Source organism: Thunnus thynnus, chromosome 3, assembly GCF_963924715.1.
Source record: "Thunnus thynnus chromosome 3, fThuThy2.1, whole genome shotgun sequence".
Classification (NCBI taxonomy): domain Eukaryota; kingdom Metazoa; phylum Chordata; class Actinopteri; order Scombriformes; family Scombridae; genus Thunnus; species Thunnus thynnus.
Window position 1 is genome coordinate 17,529,558 of NC_089519.1, and position 17,555 is coordinate 17,547,112.

Here is a 17,555-nt window from a genome sequence, read left to right on the forward strand (position 1 = left end):
CTGGGTCCATATCTTGGTCAGTTCGTACTGTCATGGTTATGCAGGCAAGAAGACTCAAATGCAGAAACAACAAGCAGGCGACAGGAACTACAGAAAATAATTATTTATTTACTAGACTCTGGTGACTGGCAGACGAAGACAGACAAAACTGGGGCCTGTTTCAGAAAGCAGGTTTAGTGAAAACTCAGTTTGTTCACCCTGAGATGAGGGAAACTCTGGGTTTTCAGATTCAGAATGAGAGCCAAGTTAAACTTGAGGTCAGTTACCGCAGTAACATTCATTAGCATTCATTAGTGGAGGTTTACTACTGTCAGAATCTAAATCCTGGTTGGGTATTTGTTTAGTTACTCAATGACTTTCTAAAGTTACTGCTTCAGTCATGCGGTAACTTGCTACATGCATCAGTCATTTCTTTGAACAGCGATTTTCATTCAGATATTACACAGTGTGAATTCAGCTTCAGCTCAGAATAAAACCTCTGCATGTCCTTTTGTTATAACACTGTGATTCTGTGCACAAGATAGCTGTCAGTTAGTTAGAGCAGCTCCTACACTGAAATCTTTATTGCAAATAATGTGTAATCTCAGTTTAAATTTGAGCAATGAAACTTTAGACACATGGGCTCAATGAATAATTATCTCTATCAGTCATGATGTGATTGGTTGCACTGATGGAACATTATTCCTATAATATTGGAGATTACATGTTAACATGCTTAGTGAGCAGGATTGTGGTGCAGCTGCAGAATGTAGTTTGAAAGTGAGATTTTTAAATAGGGAGCATAATCATGTTTTAACAGCATTTCAGTTACTATTTCAGTTCAGTATTCTGTATTTTAACCTCAATGCCTTTTCAAGTGCAATTCACCAAACACATTATTACTGGATCAGACTGAGAGCTTACAATCATGTCTCTATGTCTCTGATCTATATATGTTTTAAAACTCTAACTATATTTTTCATCTTCAGTTGCTGCCTCCTGTGTTTTGTCCGTCAGATTAAAGCTGAACAAATATATGTAAAATGTAATGTAGCTGCAGCCTGATGCATAGTCAGATTCCACTTTATCATCATTAGGGAAATGTAAGTCTGGTAAATGATGGATTAATGGACAACACTGAATAAAACTTTATTGTGTTAACTTATTGACACTTTTCCCGCTCTGACATAGGCTCTTTTTTTAAAGATAAATGTGCAATGTCCACACACACATGCATTCATACCTCTATGTCCACTCGATTAAAATGGAGGCTATGCCTTTTATTTACGCGGCCATAATGACTTGCAGTATCAGAGCTCCATTGATGATGGCTTTTTTTATACATGACGTACGCGCTTAACTGAACTGACTCTGATCAGCTGTTGTGAAACTGAAAACTCCCATCTTTCCCATCTCAGGGTTCATCAACTCAGAGTTCAGGGTTAGACTCAGAGTTTGCTGAACCTGCTTTCTGAAACAGGCCCCTAGCTGACTTGAAACACGAGGAGCAAAAAATAGCATCTGCAAACACTGGGATACACTGACCATGAACTGACAAAGAACTCAAAGAACAGACGGTGTAAATACACAAGAAACTAATCACAGATCAAGATACAGCTGGAGTGGGGCAGGCACTGGAAAAGAAAAGGAATACAAGGATTGGTTAACAATGAAGACAACAAGGTAGTGGCAGACAACAAACAGGGCAAGGCTAATGACACTGAATGAATGAATGAATGAATAGTTTATTTCGGTCATACATAATAAAGAACAAAACAACAGTTTGTGTGGGTATGCAACTGACAAAAACATCACCATACATCTTTATACCAATCCATTTCACACAATAGAAATTCACACAATCAATGACCAAAAAAGGAATAGGCTGAAGCCCAAGGCCTATTTTTGCCTATTTTATACAATCCATAAAATAACCCAGAATATCAGCAGTACCAAAGAAAGAAAAAAAAGAAAGAAAATTTAATCTAATTTGTAATCCTAATTCTTTTACAGTTTAATCATTTTACATTTTAATCATTTATTTTACATTTTAAGGCTTTTTTGAAACTCAACAGAGAGTTACACAATTTCAACTCTTCACCAAGACCATTCCATAGTTTGACTCCCAAAACTAAAACACATCTGTATTTTACATTGATTCTCACTTAACATGTTTCAAATATACACAACCCTCTTAAACTGTAATTTCCTTCTCTTGATTTTAAAAATTGTTGAATACAAATAGGAAGGCTTTTATTCCTAACTCGAAAAAGTAATTCCAATGTTTTTAAATACACAATATCTAAAAATTTTAATGTGCAGGACCCTATGAATAATGGATTAGTAGATTTGCAGTAACAAGCTTTATTTATTATTCTAACAGCTCTTTTCTTGAGTTTAATTATAGGGTCTATATTTGATTTATACACATTTCCCCAGACCTCAACACAGTATAACATATATGGCATTAAAAGTGAACAATGCAATATATGCAGACATTTCTTATTCAACAGATCCCCTGTTTTGTGAAGAATAGCAATAGATTTAGAGGATTTCCATTTGCTATATTCTATATGTGGCTTCCATCAGAGTTTATGATCTATAATCAGTCCCAAGAATTTTGTTTCATATACTCCATCAATTTAAACTCCATTAAAACTCAATTTTATTTCACAATTAACCCTGACACCGTCGAACACCATAAATTTTGTTTTATTTTCACTGAGTGATAACTTATTGATATCAAGCCACTTTTTTTTTTAACACTATCAATTCCCTTTCTACTGTTTTCAATAATTCTGAATTCTGAACAAAATTAATTTGTATAATCAGCAAACATAACAAATTTCAACTTATTAGATACTGTACAAATATCATTCAAATAAAGTATAAATAACTTAGGTCCCAATACCAAACCCTGTTGAATACCAGAGGTCACTCTTCTAAACTGTGATTCAGTATTATTCATTTTTACATATTGAAACTTATTATTTAAATAACTTCTTAACCGATGTTGACACCTCTTATACTATAGCGTTCCAGTTTCTGCAGAAGTAAGGAATGATCAATTGTTCAAACGCATTACGTAAATCAATAAATACACCTATAGTGTGTTGTTTCTTATCTACTGCTATATTTTCTACAAAGTCCATCACCACTAAAGATGTCGATTGCTTGCTCCGAAACCTATCGTGATCAGTAACTCATATTTCTCAATAAAGTATATATGGTATATTTAAAGATAGACTTGATGTCCTAGAGGAGAGGTTGACACACCTGACTCAGTCTCAGGGACAGGATGTGCTTCATGAAGGGAAAGCTGTTAGGTTGTGCGTGGACTTTAGGAAGATAACAATTTTAGGAATGCCATGAAGAAATATGCTTTCCCTGTACCTTGCTTATAAGATTGTATTGATCAGGTTGGCCAGACAAAGTTTGTGTCCAAAGTTGATCTCCTGAAGGGCTATTTCCAAGTTTCACTGACTGATTGTGCAAGTGAAGTGTACGGTTTTGTCTGTACTGTTTTAAGGTTATGCCTTTTGGCATGAAGAATGCATCTTTCAAAGGATTGCAGAATTCCATTACCTACCTTAATGGTATTGTCACCTATAGCAAGACCAGGGGGGTATTCCATCAATGCTAATGATAGCTGCTCTTACTTGAAAAAGCCCCAATTGAATTAACATCCACTTTCACTTAACACTCAAGCCGTTCCACTAACGCAATTCAGCCATCTCTAGTCAATGTTAACTATGACGAGGCTTGAATAATCTTGTACATATGAAGTACATAAGCAGCCCAGAACAGTCGATTGTCGAAAAGACAATACTATGTTGCAGAAAGAAGGGAAAATTACAGGGGTGTTCTTCTCAGCAGCGGAACAAACCCTGCTGATGAAACTATACAAAGAAAGGAGTCAACATCAAAAAGGGCGATACTGCCTTATTTAAGAAGGTGAGGGAGATAGTTTGGCTAAAAACTGCCCACAGATTAAATGCATAGTGAGCTTATTGGTTAAATCAGCCTCACAGGATAAATCTGGGTGGGGAGAGTGAAAAGCAGAGCTTGCCCCTACTTATTGTATTATCTTCATTTGTTAATAAATGAACATTCAGATCACTGACTGTGGCTATATTATCAGTAGGCTAGATTATATCAGATGTATGTTTAGAATTTATGGTGTAGGCTAACTTATGAGAACCAACTTACCAACTACATAATCAGCTACTCTTTGACACATTTTCTTTTTCAAAGGATGTCCATTCAATTTAGAAGCATCATCGAAAGTTAAAAATTAAGAAGTTGCAGTTGGAGATGAAGAAACTGCAGAAGGATATAAGTATACATTTAAATACAGAGGGTCATGGTTGGACTTTATTTAATTTCCTTTTTGTCTTCACAGCTTGAACAAAATGAGTGAATGAATGAATAAATAAATAACTTCAGAGCAACATTGGCACACTTTTATTTCTTAAAGAGGACGTTTTATGTTCATTTCAGCTCTAAATTTTTATTTCTGGACTCCACTAGAATAGCTTGGTATGAGTCACAGTTCAAAAAACTCCTTATTTATCTTACCGTCCCTTAATCCAGCCCCTCAATATACAGTTTCTCTTACACTCCGTTTTAGCTCCTGTCTCTTTAAGGCCCCCCTCCTGATGAGCCCACTCTGTTCTGATTGGCCAGCTTTACGTATCAGATTTGTGTAAATTATCATCAATGCAAACCAAACATTTCCTGCTTTACTGCTTCAAATTAAAAGCTTTTAAATGACTAACTAACAGGAGATTTTTATTGTGAAGAAGGAAGTAAAAACATTTTCCTTCGTTAGCGGCGCTAAAAACCGGTGGAAATAATGACAACCAGCACACCTCTAACAGGTAAACTACTACTCCTGTGCAATGGAGTTGTGGCTTGACATAACTACTCCTGGAGCAGTTCAGTGAACTCGCACTGTGCATGTAGCAGATGTCCATATAAAGAAATCCGTCACGAACTGACGTCAGCTTGGGCTGAAAATAGAAAAAAATGCTGGAAATTTAGCGTTCAGAGCAGTCTGAAGCCGGTGCTTTTTGCTCACAGGGATTACTGCTACATACATTTACCTCGTTAGCTGACACGTTCGCCACTTTTAACATGAATATCCAACATTGTGACATTATATATATATGTCTGAAAATAAGGAAAAACATAATACATCCCCTTTAAATCATAACTGTTAAGCTTTTAAACAAAAGGGTTCACTGCAAGACAAAAGTGAACATGAATAATATGGGGATTAACTGAAATAGGTACTTTTTTAAGGGTCGCTCACAGTTCTTCCATCCTATGTTTCCAAAAACGGACATGACATGACATGACATAATGATGCAGGTGTGGAAAGACACTTAACGGAACAGTCTTTTGGGATTCAGTTTCCACCCGACGTTCTTAAATTAAGCTAAATTAAGCTTGACAGTTAGCCTGCTATGGAGCAGCCTAGTTCTGTGGTATAAGTTACCTTGGTTACTGAGCAGGGTAGCTGTAAGCCACAGTGATGGAATGGAATTCTCAATTAAAATATCTTATCAACTTATCAAAATAAGCCAGACTTTTTTCTTTTATCTGCCTTGATGGAATATCCTGCTGGGAGGACCATGTTATGTAAACAAGGGCTTTGTTTGATATGACTGGCAGAGTGGCCTACTGATTAGCCTGTCATAGTGTGAGTTTGGCCAAGGGAAAGTGACTCCAAGACATCCTTGAATTCCCTGCTCCCCGTAGTCATACACAGCTGATGAGGATATTGTAGGATATTTACAGTAACAGTGTTTATGATGACTAAAAGAAAAAGGGGGAAGTATCCTCAGCATCTTGACTTATTTTTCCTTAGACTAGCCAAACAATGATAAAATGTTGCACAAACTACATTGTGAATGGCTGCACTGCACAGTGTGCAGACAAGCATGCAGCAGCCACTAGATAGTAACAAGAGGGCATCATTATCCTAAATTGTTACTCATTAATAAGCAGTAACTGATGAGGATGATGGAAACACCTTAGTTCTTGCACAGATTAATGTTGTTCTTTCTACATACATACTGCAAATTCTTATATCTTTTTATTGTTGTATCTATATTTTTATGGTGTATTGTATATTTTTATATTGTGTATTTCTCTTTTTAAATGTATGTTAATTCTCTCTCCTTATTTAGTCTCTGTAACTGGGGGCAAAATTCTAAGTTTCTTGTTTTATTCTTTGTGTTTTGTGCACCTCTGGACAAAGTCATGTGTAAAAAGCAGCTTATTAATGAAGAAATGTACTGTACTACTTCCCCCTCTTGCTCTGACATTATTATATTGCCCTGTAGGCAGGCAGGCAGAGGGGAACTTGGAATAGGATGCAAGAGCAGTGCAGATAAAGGAACACACACACAGGACAGCACAGCACAGCAGAGAGCGAGAGACAGAGAGAGAGAGAGAGAGAGAGAGAGAGAGAGAGAGAGAGACAGAGAGAGAGAGAGAGAGAGAGAAAGAGAGAGAGAGAGAGAGAGGTAGAGGACATACAGTCAGGCTCTAGCCAGAACAGCATCTCAGTGACTAACCACTGAATCCCTGTAATGCAGCAGAACTGATGATCCAGCCAGAGGTAAGAATCAAACACATATGCATTGTCTTTCTTACTGTTTTCTTCAGTTGCGGTCGTTGGGCACAGTGTATGTGTGCATGTAAGAGACAGAGCAGGAGAGAGAGCATAGTAGATTATTTTGCCTCAGACTGGAGGACAATGTTATAAGCCTAGGGTTTTGGTGCTGTTTGTGTGTCCTGTCCTTGTGTGTGTGTGTATGTGTTTGGCGGAGTCTGTTTTGTATGTATGTGTGTGGAATATATTACATTATGTGAGTTGTTATAGTTTTCCTGGCTATGGGATAGAGAACATTGTCTGTCTGTATGTGTGTGTCACCATAACAGCTTCAGCGAGCTGTGTCATCGCATTTTATCAGTGTAGTCTAACGCCGCAGTCCCCTCGGTCGCCCCACCTCCAGCCCCCAAACCCACACACTCTATACTTCCCTCTGCCATCTTTCCTCTCCCAGTCCAACTATGTTTCTCTCACTATGCCTCTGCATGATTTTAATTAACCTTCTCAAGGCTGTACAAAAAGCCAGTGGCTGTACAAAAATTATGGGAGGTGGAGGTTGGGCAAACTTTACATTAATTTTTTTGAAAACAAAGGGTTTTTTACAAACGTCTATATTTATATTGCAGGGCTCTACTGGAATATCTTTGCATGATTTAGAGTATAAAAAACTTATTTAACTCATACTGACCCTTCATGTAGCCCTTCGGTTCAGCCCCTGTCTGAAACAAGCCATTTTAGCTAATCTAAGGTCCCCCTCCTCAGGAGCCCACTCTGTCCTCATTGGCCAGCTCTTGGAAGCTGCCCCTTAGGAGATTTCCGCTGATGGGAATGCATTGTCTGCCCATTACTACTATGGGTAGTAAACTGATTCTCTGTTGTCCAACAATGTCGGAAATCAAATATGTTTATATGTTCTGAACGGCTCAAAAGTGGAGTAAAAGCTGAACACCATAGAGAGGGGAGGGGAAAGGGGGAGATGTGATATTGTTTAAATACAGGGATAATGGTGCATATTTTTCGGACAGTCTCTTCTGGAAGGCAGTCATAGTGTTGCACTCGACTTTTAACATAAAGTGACATAAATATTTGTCTCATGACTAAAAAAGGAGAGCTAGCAAGAAAAGTTCAAACCTCCTTCCTTCTCACTTCCGTGTGAATGTGGTTGTAAATGTTGGCATGTGGGTGTCAGGAAATTACAGAAATGGCCATGCACAACACCCTCTCTCCACAATCCGCTGTCGGAAAGATGTGGGAGGAGGGGGTTTCTGAAGCTATTCAACCATCCGACAGGCATATCTGAAGGAGTATTTGCTGTGTACTGGGGTGCATTATATTGAATGGTGTTCCTAATATTTTGTCTATTCCATTAACATATGTGAGGGCAGCAAAATATTAGGAACACCACCACCACCCACTACGACCTCAATAATAAACATAAAGTAGAATTATCACCTCTTTGACAATGTCAACAAAAATTGAAAATGTATAAGCTTCATAAAAGTAGAATTTATGGCAGAGTTCCTAAAAAAGTGGCTGGTGAGTGTATATGCCCCATAGAAGTCCCAGCTGACATGTTTAGTTGAGCAGCCCTCCCAGCACATCTGCCATCTTTGTGGTTGGATCATCTATGGGGCATGATTTAGCAGTTAACTTTTCAACCTTTAACCTTTTACTATCCTGGTCCTGGTGTTAAGGCTATAGAAGCCTCTGTTACACAGCTACTGAAACAACGCCCCTCTGCTTGTGCTGTTGTTATGCATGAGTGCACAAACAACAATGAGGTAAAATGAAAGACAACTTTACCTGCCTCATGGACATTCTGTTGGATCATGGTAAGTATCTTATAATCTTAGGTCCATTTCCTACCTCCACTTTGCTAATGTCAAGTTCAGCCGTGTAGGTTAACTTCACATCTGGCTAAAAGTTTACTGCAGGAGCAGAGAATGTCCCCGAATTTTTCACTTTTCTAAAATGGAGAGAATTTTTTAAACATGATTATCTTCAACCCATCAGGCTGGGTCATATCTGCTATTCATGAACATTTAACTGACACTACACTTAACGACTACACTGCCTTGGAATTAGGAATTAACAACGGACTAAGCTAACATGCTAACATTTAAGTCTCCTCAGCCCGCTATCATGTACATTTTAGGCATTCTCTTAATCTGATAATAGAACCCCTTCTTCCACTGTAAAATTGGTGCTACTAAATATTATATACAACATTAAAAGGACTTTTATTCTAAATGACCTCATTATTGCTCACAGACTGCTCACTGTGGACTGTGGACATTTTAATTGAAACCTACATGTCATGCTGTAAAGAACTTTCTTTTGGTGAGTTTTGGATATCCAATTTTGTTTGTTAAGTAAGCATCTCCTGCCACTCCCCTGCTTATCATTTATCGCCCTCCTAAACTCAGACAGGTTTTTTTTCTACCCCAAATCACAGCTGACTTTGATAATATTATCATATATGGCGACTTTAATACTTATGTTGATATCAGTTCATCAGTCTGTTACAATTATTTGAGTTTAAACAGCATGCTACCTGTTCCACTCATAACAAAGGACACACTCTTGATCTTATTCCCTAGAGGCTGTGACACAATGTAACCAATATTTCAGTTTATCATAGCATGATCACTGAGACCATATATCTGTAAAAACTTGTTAAAATGTATTCAGGGTCTGGTAGCAGTTTACTACGTACTGTATATACAGTTACTTTATGAATTGCTTGACTGGAACATACCTTTCCTCATAACACTTCAAGTGTTCAAGCACCTTTAGTACAGGTTAATGCAACTCAAAGTGCTTTACAGATGACTGATGAGCTGATAAAATGACAGAACAAACGTAAAATAGAATAAAACCAATGAAATAGATTAAAATAAAATAGAATAAGAACAAGATAAAACAGTTCATGACAAATTAAATTAATTAGAGGGAATAAAACATATAAAAACATGAATATAACAACATAAATAACATAAATAAGGGCCAAGCCAAAAAGGATTTAAGTTTACGTTTAAAGATATCAACACTTCCAGCTGCAGATTTTTAGATTTTTTTCAGAGACAATCTCTTTATATGCATATAATTTAGTTTTGCACAATTTTCGCTCTGCAGTCCAACAGTTCCTCTTTAATTTAATGGTCTCATGATTATTCCATGGCATGCTCCTGTTTTTAATAGTTTTACTCATTTTTACTGGAGCAACAGCATCAAAGGTTGTATCTAACCTATTATTAAATGCATTTACGAGAGTGTCAAATGAGGAGGGTGCAGATGAAGTTGGATTTCTAGAAATGATTGATTAAAGAAAAAAAATTAAAAGGAATATATTCTTAACTGGGATAGTTATTGGTAAAAGACAAAACAGTTTCAGAACTAAATCAATATCTCCCTTGTATATATACAGTATATAAAAAATAAAATTAAAAGGAGGAAATACAACCTGTCAAAATGAATTGACTTATTATTTTTATAATAGCAGTACATGAAAGAGCAGAACTGAAATGGTCTTCAGCCAAAAAGCAATGAGCTTTTCTTTACTAGAACTCCAAAAAAAAAAAAAAAACCTTTTAATTAATTGTCTGTCTTTTTAATTGTCTTTAAGTGGGAAATGAAATGCTGGCCAGCAGAAACAAAAGAAGTATATACAGAGCTCTATATAAAATAATGTGAATGTGGGGATTCAAGTTGCTTAACATGCTGGCTAATTAGCAATTAGATTAATCTGCGATTACATTTTATTCATTTGGCAGGTGCAGATTGCATGACTCCTGAGGAGAGACTTTTCATTTTGGCTGATATTTAACTTAAACACCTAGGTAGGTTAAATGAACTAAAGCAAGATGTGTAATGTTAAGTTACTGTTTGACATCAATGAAGTGGTGTTTCGTGTTTATCTTGCTGCACCCCCGTGACATTTTGCGCCCTGACTGAGCTTGTTTCTCTGCCGGGTGCACAGAGGGCAGAAGCCCCACTCACAGTCTTTGGCCAGGCAGGCTGAGCACTGACTCAGTGTTCAGGGGAAAAAATATCAATTCTTTTGCACAAGACCTTCCTCTTGACTTCCCCTCTGCAAGTTTCAGCTCTTTTGGTCCAATGTTTTCTTCTCATACACTCCTGGGACAGTGTACACTTTTTAACATAAAAGTTAACTCAAAGCTAATTTACATCTGCAGTCCCCCACAATCAAAACATACAACAGCACAACAACAAGCAGTAAAAAGCAAAAAACACACAGAACACACCATACAAAATACAAAATACAAAATACAAAGCTACGCAAAACAGCACATCACATACACCCACAATGTCAATTAGAAATTAATAATGTAAACTTGTCAAATTAAAAGCAAGACTATCCATGCTAATGAGAAGACCATAGATGAAGTTTAGACTCAGTGGTCACAAAGCTTATTGGTCTTTATTAGATTTTTAATTTGGCCTTGAATGTATTGATTGAACTGCAATTCTTCATATAATCAGGTAGGGCATTCCACTGAGTTGTTGCTTTCACAGAGAAAGCTGACTGCCCAAATGCAGTGCGACAAAATGGTATGGTACAATCTTGTATAGAGGATATTCTGGAGGATCTAATAGAACTTACTGAGCGAGTGTACACAAAGTGACATAGTGGAGGAGGGGCCAAACCATTAAAATTTTATAAACTAGGCACAAATTTGAGAATAATCTAAAATTCTCAAAGCTCAGTAAATTGTATTTCTCCAGTACCCTACAGTGATGGAAATACATTGGCTTTTTGTCCAGTGTTTTTAGAGTTTGTTTGTGTAAGGACTCAAGAGGTTTTATGGCTGTTTCTCCAGTCTGCCCCCAACATGTAATGCAATAAGACATATGGGAAAGAATCATAGCATGCATAAATATCTTGGCTGTGTCCAAACAGAGACTAAAATGTCTAAAATTTGCTAAGTTGTACTTTATGGTTTTAACCATTTTTTTAACATGTTTCTTAAAGTTCAAATTTGGATCCAGTGTCACACCAAGATATTTAGAATCAGTAACTATGTCAATCTTTTCACCTTTGATGAAAAAAATCAGTGTTAGGAGCTTGTACCATGGTTTTAGAGAAAAACATACCTTTTGTCTTGTTTACATTTAGACTCAGACATGATTTTTCCAATGCAATTGTTAGCTTACCAGCAGCTAACTCAGCTGTTTTTGCATGTGTGTACACAACGGTATCATCTGCATACACTTGTAGTTCTACATCATGACACTGTTGAGGGAGATCATAATATATAGGCTAAATAATAGGGGACTTAATACTGACCCTCGTGGAACACCCATTGTGCACTTCTTGTTACTGGACAATGTGTCACCAACTTTAACACATTGTATCCTATTAGATAAATATGAAGACATCCATGCCAGTGCTCTAGATGAGAAGTTAAATTAAAAGAGTTTTGATATTAAAACATCATGATTGACTGTGTCGAATGCTTTATGCAGATCCAAAAATACAGCACCAACTACTCCTCCTTTATCAAGTCTTGATTTAATTTGCTCTATTAAGTGCAAGGTAGCAGTTTTGGTGGAATGATTTGCTCCGAAGCCAAATTGCATACAATGTAGACCAAAATTGCTTGTATTAAGAAATGTCAGTTGTTTAATGGCAACTTTCTCAGCAACCTTTGAGAGTACTGGCAGTATATTTATTGTCTGTAGTTACTGGCTTCAAGGCGGTCTCCAGATTTAAAAATAGGCATGAGAATGGCACATTTCCAGTCATCAGGAAAGGAGCTGTGTTTAAAAGACAAGTTAATTAAATGAGCAATAGGGGGAGTTAAAATATCTTTGTGTGATTTAACAAACATGGTGTCAAATTGGAAAGCATCTCTACTTTTGGAGCCGATGATTTTTTTTACTTGTAACTCAGTGTCTACCAGCTTGAAAACCTGGCCTGTAGCATCTATAAGAACAATATCCAGTTTCCTTTTCATATATTTTTTCCCTTATTCATATACAGACTCAAGAAAAAAAAAATTAAAGACAGAAGCAACAGTAAATGATCTTCAATTAACTTTCCCCGTACTTTGAATTTAAAATCTCCTAAGAATTTTGGGTCCCTCCTTGTGAGATTATCAATGTTTTTTCCAGATCAATTTACTGTTGCTTTTTGCTTCAGTCAAAATATTGAGATAAAAATTAGATTTAGCCTCTCTTAGCTCTTGGAACCTTTATAAATCAGCATGTCAGTGTCTCTTCTAGTTTCATTTGTCTTCCTTAGTGCAGCATCTCTAGATTTCATTAGTTTCCACATGTTTTCATTAAATCACGGTAAATTGTTTTTATTTTTTGATTTTATCAGCATCCTCACATTAAATCTTTCCCTCACAGAGTTGATTCTGTGAGTAAAAGTATGATAGCCATAGTCCAGATCATCAGAGGACAGTACATCATCCCAGTTCAAGCTGTTAATTTCACTGACAAATTCTTCTTGCTTAGCTCTGGGTATGCATTGAAGGATCATTGTCTTAGTTGCTGTGGTCCTAAATCTATTTTTAGTCAGTTTTCTCGCACATAAGGTTAGGTTATGATCTGATAAGCCAGTGATTAAATTACACCTTTTAGTTATTCTTTCTGGTTTGTTAGTAAATATCAGATTAAATTGTGTACTGGAGCATTTTGCAGTCCTTGCCTTTTACTAGTTGTTCTAGTTGGAATTTCTCTGTTATAATTTTTAGTTTCATTTTTATCCTACCAGTTCACATTAAAATCACCCATAAGTAATAATTCTTTGTTGAGATTGCACTCTTTCAAGACTTCTGTGAGTTGATCATAGAAAGTGTCATCTGCAGGAGGGGGCCTATAGACACCTATGATGTTGAAAGACATTTGTTGGGATAACATTATTTTTATCCCAACATATTCTAACGTGTTACCCGTATTGTAAACCACATGTTCACATTTGATGTTGTCTCTCACCTAAAAAAGCAACCCTCCTCCTCTTCCATCATGTCTGTCTCTTCTGAAACATTGGTATCTGGGCACCATGAACACACTCACAGGAGTTGTTTGTTTCAACCATGTTTCAGTCAGCCAGAGAGAGTCCAGATTTGAGTCAGACACAAGATGAGTTAGCTGATTGCTCTTTGCAGTAATGCTTCTGATGTTAAAATGTCCAAAATTTACAGACAGAAATAAATACATCAATAAACAAGGATGAATACATCTTTATGTTTTTAAATGGTATGTATTAATCAGTTCATTGTAGTTTTAGGAGTTCATAGTTTATAAAATGGTTATTAAACTGTTGGCAGATACATTTTTACTGTTGTGCTTTAGGCTGTGTCAATTTATCAATCATATAGCACCCTCAAAAATTCAACAATGGTACAAAAAATTGTAGTGTAGTGTCCATGGACACTATTTTTGCAAATAATCCTGTAATGCATTTTATGAATACAAAAATTACCTTTGTGCAGCTAGACAGCTGGCAGCCATGATGCAAAATGATGATGACATGTACAGCTCTAAAACCTAAATTTACTGCACACTATTGAGTCATCTAGACTATTGAGTGTATATATAGAGTAGTGAATGAGTGAATGAGGGAGAGATTTCAGGCACAGACCAATAGTTTGGTCACTTTAGGGCTGTATATGTATGTGTGTATATATATATATAATATATATATTTTAATTCATCTCTCTCTTATCTTTCTCTTCTCTCTCATTTTATTATATACTCTAATTGGAACTAGAGCACAAAGAAGAAGCCAAATTTCACTGCCTTCAATGTTGCCATCTGCTGTGCTACTGTGTACGTGACAATAAAACCTCTTGAACCTTGAACTTTGATTCACAACTCTATGCACATAAAAGGCAACAGTCTCACTCGAGATGAGCCAAGCCTGCACAGAATCTTCAACTGGCGATTGCTTCACAATACAGGCCGCTTAAGTTTCAACTTAAGCAACCATAACCTTACAAGCAAGGGCGTGGGTTTGGTTTTAACTTTGGCAGGGACATTTTTTGTCAGACAGCCAAAATAATTGCATATGTGTACTTGCTCTCTATCACTCTTTTCTCTTTCTAAGGCACTTGTGCACACACATACACACAAAGAGCCTCACTGCAAAATCTTTACTTTATTGAATATGCATTTGCTGACTTGCCTGAAACTTGGACTTGTGTCATGACTTTTTCTCTGAGTTTTACATTTTACTGTATTGATAGACTATGTAACTGTAAATCTGAGACCAAAATTAATATTTTAAAAATTAATATTTTAAAAATAACATATCATGTTATTCAGACTGTCTCAAAAAATGTTACAATAAAAAATGTATAGAAACCTGTAGGTAATGTGCTGCTCTGTAACTTTTCAAACCTTACAGCAGCTAGTTGCAGCTCACCTAGCTGTGTGTCTCTGTGCTGCTTAGGCTGCTACTATAAGGATTTTTATAATAAAATGATGCCTGACAGTCACAAACAAATCAGCTGGACAAGCTGTGGTTAATTTAGCTTATAAATAATGTTCATGTCTTAAAGGTAGAGTTAGTCATTCTGGAGAAAGGTTGTTGATATTTGAACAGATACCCAAACAAATACACCCCTCCCTTCTTGTTCTTCAGAAGTTCCACCCCCCCCAATTCATGAACGCACATTGCGAAGGCAATGACCAAAAGAGAAATATGGTCAAATCCAGAGTGATGCATCAGCTGTAGAGTCACTTCTGTTCTTCTCACACTTTATCGCAAGTGGGAAAAAAATTCTTCTCATGTGAGCACAACAGTCCATCCACACTCTCTGCCTCTCTGCTGCCTCCCCACTTCTCACTCGACCTGCATTCAGCGTCTCTGTCCACAGAAGCAGCCGTCTGTCAGCTGCAGCTCCTGGAGAACTGAGAGGACAGAGGCTAGAGTAACTGCCTTGGTCAGGCTGACTGACAGCAGAAATTTACTGAACCAAAATAGTTTGCATGTCAGCTCCATGTGATCCACAGTATTTGTATTTATAGGGCTATTTTCATGTCCTCACGTAGACAGCTGCTCTGATGACTTCCCCCTGTCCTGTCTATGAGCATGAACTGTTGCTGACTGGCTGGAATAGCGTTGTGTGTTTTTTTCCCATTTACAGAGCCAATGTTAAATCAACAACATATTGTTTTGTAGAAACTCCTCATACTCTGTTTAATTGATTGATTGATTTTAATTTTTAATTATTCTGATATTGTACTTTTGAATACAGACTATTTGAACAACATGGGCGCTGGAAGGGAAAATGACAACTGCATCGGTCTTGAACTAGCAAAGACACTTGCATTGTGCTTGGCGCCACTTTGCGCCGGGCGCAAAATAGGGCCCTGTATCTCCCCCAGCATATGCATCAGCCCTGATGGAGTCTCTGAGGGAGGGCTATTCCACGTCACCAAATCCTCTACAAGAGAGCAGTGCTGCCCTATATCCCACTGGACCGCAGCCCCTTTCCACATCCTGCCAGCAGATCACCATACACATTTACAGACATTAATATAGCACTTGTTTGATATTAATATATCTGATTTTAACTGCATAAAACTTTTTATACAATAATTGTCTTTTATTGACTGTTACCAAACTGAGGCCATTCAAATCCTTTGTAACTTCCTCCTTCATCTGGAAACAGTCTTCCAATGGCAAATACTGCACATGAGGGAAATATGCCTACCCAGAATGCCATAGGCCCCATAGTCAACCTGCTTGGATGTTTTATAGTGGTATTGACTAACAGTATCTACAGTTAAACTCTTATTAACATAATCAAAGTGTGATATAGGTAGTGATGATGGTGATGAATAGGGGGACTCAATCTTCATCTTCTTGGTAATGCTTCCAAATAACCTCCATATAAATATTTATTGGCTGTACTATTTGCAACTTATATTTGGAATGCCAACATTGAATACAGAGGATCAGGGTTTCACTGCAACATTATATATCTGCTGAACATTCAGTATCAATGTGTAGTTTATTACTCTGGTCCATTAGTTTTTATGGCATTGTATGGGAAACCTGATAATTGAAAACTCAACAGAAATATATATATATATATATATATATATATATATATATATATATATATATATATAAATGAAGTAAAATAAATAATTACTTTTTTGAACATTGTGAAATTTGTATTTTCATTTAATTTTTTCATGTGAATTTTTTTCATGTTGACAAATTATTCAAACTAGATTTGACACAATACACACAAAAAGAAGCTTTACGACAAGTAAATTTACTAGCGCAGTGGATGCCACTCAAATTTCATGCCAAGTATGATGTAAATTATACTTTATAAAGTTGGCTAAACTAATTTTCTTGTTTTTTACTTGTAGGCTTTCCAATTTACTCTTGCAAAATGTTGCACATTCATGCCAAAATACATTAACAGAATTACAGTACAGAATTATTTATTTATTTATGTATTTATTGGGACCATGTACAGTGTTAAACATAAATGTTAACATTTGATGCCCTGTACCAGAGTTAGTTTATGGCTAATTTTCATCTGCAGTCCCTTAGGCAGGTCACAATTAAAACATAACAGCACAATAACAAACAGTACAAAGCAAAAGACACACAGGGGACATAATACAAAATACAAAGCTACACACATTAGCATATCACATACACTCACAATATCAACTAGAAGTGACTAATGTAAGCTTGTCAAATTAAAAGCAAGATTACTTGCATTCATGAGAAGACCATGAGAAGAAATTTAGAGTCAGTGGTTACAGAGCTGAGTAGTTTTTAGTAGATTTTTTAATTTGGTTTTGAACGTACTGATGGAACTGCAGCACTTCATATCATCAGTTAGGGCATTCCACTGAGTTGCTGCTTTCACAGAGAAAGCTGATTGCCCAAATGCAGTGCGACAAAATGGTATGGTACAATCTTGTATAGAGGATATTCTGAAAGATCTAACCC

At 36.7% G+C, this 17,555-nt stretch overlaps 1 protein-coding gene across 1 annotated transcript in view; it reads left to right on the forward strand.

The window, feature by feature from the left end:
* Nucleotides 1-6,522: 6,522 nt before the first annotated feature.
* The window catches only part of LOC137179669 (glycine receptor subunit beta-like), a 64,096-nt gene continuing 53,063 nt past the window's right edge, over nt 6,523-17,555 (forward strand). The window contains exon 1 of the mRNA XM_067584523.1: nt 6,523-6,607. The gene's annotated coding sequence lies outside the window, so the exon portion shown is untranslated. The remainder of the gene's footprint in view (nt 6,608-17,555) is intronic.